Source organism: Gopherus flavomarginatus, chromosome 1, assembly GCF_025201925.1.
Source record: "Gopherus flavomarginatus isolate rGopFla2 chromosome 1, rGopFla2.mat.asm, whole genome shotgun sequence".
In the NCBI taxonomy this organism is placed as follows: Eukaryota; Metazoa; Chordata; order Testudines; family Testudinidae; genus Gopherus; species Gopherus flavomarginatus.
Window position 1 is genome coordinate 235,252,173 of NC_066617.1, and position 6,000 is coordinate 235,258,172.

The following is a 6,000-nucleotide window of genomic DNA, read 5'->3' on the forward strand; positions in this document are numbered from 1 at the left end:
TCGCATGAAAATATTTTTTCTTTTGCATCTTTTGTGCGTGTGTGAGAATATTTACACACACACACACACACGCGAGATTATAACAAGCATGTGTGTGTTTGGAATTGATGCAAATTGATGGCAACACAAACCAAATCTGCAAGACGTCCCTGGTTTCATGTAGTTCAATACTCAGTTGCATGGCCGAAAATAAATACAGAACAAATTTTGTTGACTTGCCGAAGATCACCTCATTTCTGGGTATTAACTGCAGCTGGATGGGGCAGAATAAAATGAACAGAGACCAGTTTAGAACTGTAACAGGTGTGCTGGCCCCTTTAAAGGCAGACCTATATCCAACAGTATCCTGTTCCCACACTATGTGTTCTGAGAGTTTTAGTTCCCAGGGATAGTTGGGAGCTGTAGGCCTCACAGACATGCTTGCTGGGAAAAGGGCAGGGATAGAAGGAAGTACTTCCCTCAGTCCAAGAGGGATCAGGAAAGGAGAAAGATCTGCATTTAGTCTTTGGAAGGGGACTAGGAAAGGGGTAAAAGTGACTAGGTTTCTCTAGCCAAAGTGTTTAGAAAAAGAACCTGCAGGAGGAACTTCAGAAAAAAGCCAGAGGAAAGCCCTGTGAAGACACCTAAAAAAGGACAAGAGCTGGTTGAGGTGCCCTGAGAAAGAAGTGTTTGTAGCCGGAAGTATTTGGAGGTAGGAGGGGTCACTAGCAGGGGGAGCTGGTAGTCCGACTTGACACCTGCTCCAATATTGAGGGCCAGATGCTGGAACTTGAGAAGGCGCAAGCTCCTTTTATTCTCCGATGGAACAAGATGGTGTTGCTGTTGTACTTTGAAGGGAGAAGATTTTGAGATTGTCAGGGTGGGGGTTGAAAACCAGGGAAAGAGACTGGTTAAAGAGTATGGACTTTAATTATCCCTGAAAGGGGTGGAGATTTTCAGTTCAGCTGCAGGACTAAGCTATCAAGCCGAAAGGAAAATCTGAGGCACAGCTACCTTCATGTGCTAGACAGATAAGGTACTACTAAATCACATCAACAACTTGAAAACCAGTGGTCAGACTGTGTGGCCATAGGGCTATAAAGCGTAAGTGCCTACAGTAGCACATAAAATGAACATTAAAACACTGGTTAATTATTTAATTTAACTAACATTAAAACACAGTTGCCTTGTTCCAATGTTAGAAAAAAAATAAACTAGAGAGTCTCCGTTTTTATCAGCTTGATTTAACACAATCAAAGAGCAGATTCTATCCCCATGGAAGTCTATTGTTCAGGGCTTTTGCGTATTGTAGCAAAATCTAGAATAATTTTAATTATCTAACCAATTCTTATGTGTCAACATCAATAGCTAAACTATACAGTGAATATCAAAGGTGGTGGGAGGGATCAATAACAAGAGGTGAATGAGTGTGGGGCATAGAGGTTTCCTGGGTCCTGCACCAGCAAAGTCCAAAGGAGAAGCAGGTACGGTTGCCGCCATTTTAGCCTGAAATAAGTAAAAAAAAAAATCTCATTTTTCCCGTACTGACTTGGTCTCTATCTTTTAGTATCTTGTATCTTTCCCAATAGGAAGTCAAAGTCCTAGCTGAGTCACTGTGTTGGCTCTTCCTTAGAGCCTTTGATAAAACTACTATCAATATCTACCAGTTTTTTGTAATGCTTTAGATTTCTTTCATGTTTTCTTTCTAGGCTCTGAGCTTTCTTAAACCCATACTATACCCTCCTGTGGCAAAGTCTGCAGGATGGGGACAGAGGGTCACCTCAAAGTATTTCCTCTGAATGTTCCTCTTTGAAGCAGCAGAAGGGGCACTGGACTTGTCCCCAAAGGCATGTAAGGAGAACTCTGCTCCCAGGACCTCTGAAGGGCAACCTGCTCTTCACAATCCCTTACAGCTTTTTCCCACACTGCTGCATGGTTCTGTTGAGATCTTGCATACAGTTGTGCAGTATAAAACAGGGAAGGGATTTTCCGCAGACTAATACTGCTTGGAGAAGCATTAATTATTTTGTGGGTTTCCGTATATATTTTGGTCCTGGAGGGAGCATAAACTGTAGAATACAGCTGCTTCTTAATTCTTCCCATCCAGATATAGTCTCATCTAATCTGTAGACTGAACCCAAGGATGTGGGATTTGGACATTTTTGTGAGCTAAGGGGAGCCTGTCATGGAGCCACAGCTCCCTGCCTTTGACAATAGTTGAAGGAAGCGAAATTTGTCACCGTGGGTGCTTAACATTAGAAACCCAGCTTCTAGTGAGAGATCAGTAGAGGCTGCAGGTGCTCAACATGTTTTGAACATCGTGATATTTATTTAGGTGCCTAAGTGGACATCTAGTTTTAGGCACTTGAGTTTGTGAAGACAGGCTAAAATTTCTGGTTTCCTTCTTTCCAGAGCTGCTTATTGTGTGACTGGTAGTCTGTTGTTGTCGTCTGGAAAAGGTACCAGTATGTGTGATTCTAGTCTCTCTCCTACCGTGCTCCTTCATCTCCATGATGTAGCTGTTGGCCCACTTTCCTGGCAGTAGAGAAAACTAGGCCTATGTAAAAGATCACAATAAAGCTGCAAGAAGACTTTCTTGTAATGGGAGCTAAAGAATAACTGATTTAAAGACTAACTTTATTTCCATTTAATGCCTTAACTCTCATTCTGTTGTGCAATATAGAAGCACAGCGAATGATTCCTTATCACATTAAATATTCTTCGAGTCCTTGTTGATGTCGATTCCATTCTAGGTGTGTGCGCGCTCACGTGTGTGGCTGTCAGAGATTTTTGCTTTAGCGGTATCCATAGGACCAGCTATGGCACCCCCTTGAATGCCATGCCCATCCTCTAGTATATCAGGTGCCTCCAGACCTATGCCTTCACAGTTCCTTCTTATTGCCCCGGGGGGGGGGTCAGTTAGAGTGCCTTTTCTTGCTCGACAAGGACTAGCGGGTTTTCTCCTTTGGACTTTGTGCCTTAAGAATAACTATATACAAGGCCTTAGTAATTAGTGTTAAGTACCCATTAATAGTTTAGTTGTTAAGGTCCCAGCTGGGCCTTTTCCCCCAGCAGGGCATGCCCTGCTCTCTGGGTTTCATGACCTGTGCAGACTGTATCAGGCCTATGCCTGTTAGTGACCCTCATGGCAGTTGTCTCAAGTACTTAGGCAAGGCACACGTCAAAGACGAGTGCTGTATCTGTAAGAACTTTCGGCCCTGCATGCAAAAAGAGCGGGATATTCGGCTCCAGACTCTCCTTATGAAGTACGTCCTCTGTCCAGTGTCCGAGCCTTCTCGGCATGAGTCACTGAGCACCTTGGCATCAGTAAAAAGTACACCGGCACCGTGCACCGGCCAGCACCGCTCCCTGTCACCGGTACTGAAAAAGAAGGTGCAGAAGCACTGCTCCCTGGAACCAGTGAAGAAAGGCCAGAGGGCAGTGGGCAAAGGAACTGCCTTGGGCTGTCTACTCACCCCAGAGCCCTGCAGTCAGTCTTCTCCAGTGAGGGCCATTAGCCCAGTAAAAGGTCCTCCTCCGAGTCCTGCAAGTGGTACCAGAACATCTTCCTTCATGGCACCGTCACCAACATGTGCTTCCTAGGCGTCGAAGCAGCTCAGGTCTCCATCCAGGCAGTTAGCGCAGCAGGTGCCACAAGCATTTGCAAAGGCTCCCCAAGAGGGCAAGCCGACCAATAAGGCTCCTGAGGGAGCAGTGGAGTGCCCCTGAGACAACGGTATGCTTTCCACCTCCAGACTGATGGATGCTGGAGCCTACGTCCAGGTTGACAGATGCTCGCCATCGATCTCTGGCACTGCAGTCGCGGTCACCTTCGTCCCAACGCAGTTCACCAAGAGGGAGGCGCTGGTCCCCCTACTACCAGCACAAATTGCCATCCCACAGGTCATTGTCTCAACGCCAGTCCCGATCGCTGGCACTGTGGCACTGCATAGAGTTCATTGGGGTAGTTCTCGACTCCATGTGAGCCATGGCCTTTCTTCCAGAAGCAGGCTTTCAGGCCTTGTCAGAACTGATCTGTGTGATAGGGGACCACCTGCTCAGTATGGCCCACACCTGCCTATGCCCGATGGGTCACATGGCCACTTGCACCAATGTGGTTCCCCACGCTCGGCTACACCTACGGCCTCTCCAAGCGTAGCTGGTCTATACCCCAAGCAAACACGCTCTAGACCAAGTGGTCAGAGTACTGAACCATGTCATACTGTGCCTGCACTGGTGGTTGGACCCCCAGTCAGTGCTCGAAGGGGGTCCCCGTCATGACTCCATCCCTGTCTCAAATCCTGGTCTCTGCAGAGATCACCTGGGCGAGCGCTGCACACAGAGCCGCTGGCTGCGGGACGACTTAGCCCTCCATATCAATGTGAGGGAGTTCAGGGTGGTCTGCCTGGCCTGCCAGGCATTCTTGCCCACCTGAGAGGCAAAGTGGTGCAGGTCCTGATGGACAATACAGCCACAATGTATTACATCAACTGGCAGGGAGGTGCCAGATCCTCAACTCTTTGTCAGGAGACGCTCAGCCTTTGGGACTTTGCGTGCGGCTTGCCATTCATCTGGTCACAGCCCACCTACCCAGCTCCAGGAACGTCCTGGCAGATCGGCTCAGCAGGACTTTCTCATCTCACCATGAATTGTCTCTCCATCCAGAGGTCATAGATGTAATCTTCCAAAGATGGGAAAATCCCCAGGTAGACCTGTTCTCATCCAGACAGAACAGGAAGTGCCAAGGGTTCTGTTCCATACAAGATCTGGATAGAGGTTCCCTTTTGGATGCCTTCCTCATCCCTTGGTTGAGGGCACGCGTGTATGCCTTTTCACCGGTGCTGTTAATCCACAGTGTCTTGGTAAAAGTGAAACAGGACAGAGATTATCCTCATGGCTCCAACGTGGCCCTGTCAGCACTGGTTCGGTATGCTGTTGGACTTTTCAACAACTGCCCTCTTCAGCCAGACCTGCTGTCTCAGAACCAAAGCAACCTCCTGAACCCAAACCTGGCGGTGCTGCATCTGACAGCTTTGCTCCTATGTGGCTGAGCACAGAAGAACAGGCATGCTTGGCCGGGGTCCAACAGGTTTTGCTAGGCAGCAGAAAGCCCTCAACCAGGACTGCCTATGTAGCTAAGTGGAAGCGGTTCACGTGCTGGGCTTCGGAGCGGCAGCTTCAGGCCAAGCAGGCCTTGCTGCAGGATGTCTTGGACTATTTGCTGCATCTCAAGCTTCAAGGGTTGTCCCTATTTTCCATCAAGGTCCACCTGGCAGCCATCTCGGCACTGCATCCTCCACTCCAGGGCAGGTCTTTCTTTGCCCATCTTATGACAGCAAGGCTTTTAAAGGGTCTGGAGCACCTCTATCTACATGTCCGGGACCCTGTCCCTCCTTGGGACTTGAACCTCATGCTGTCCAGGCTCATGGGGCCCCCTTTGAGTTTTTGGCTACCTGCTCCTTCCTGCTGCTCTCCTGGAAAGTTTCTTTCCTGGTCACTATAAGCTCAACCTGCAGGGTGTCTGAGATCAGGGCACTCACCTTGGATCTGCCCTGTATGGTCTTCCTCAAGAACAAGGTTCAACTACGATCACACCTGGTATTTCTGCCCAAGGTCGTCTCCCAGTTTCATATGGGCCAAGACATATACTTACCCGTCTTCTGTCTGAAGCCTCATGCATCAGATGAGGAGCTCAGACTTTACGGCTTGGACGTCAGGAAAGTGCTGGCATTCTACACAGATAGAATGAAGCCATTCCGCAAGTCGACATAGTTGTCTTTGGCAGTAGCAGACAGGATAAAAGGTTGCCCAGTTTCTGCTCAGAGAATTTCATCCTGGATCAGGGCCTGCATTCGCTACTGCTATAAACTGGCTAAAGTGCCTCTACCAGCGATAGTGATAGCTCTCTCAACTAGGGCACAGGCATCATTGGCAGCCTTTCTGGTGCAGGTGCCGATCCAGGAAATCTGTTGGGCTGTGACCTGGTCATCTGTCCACATATTCACATCGCAGTATGCGCTG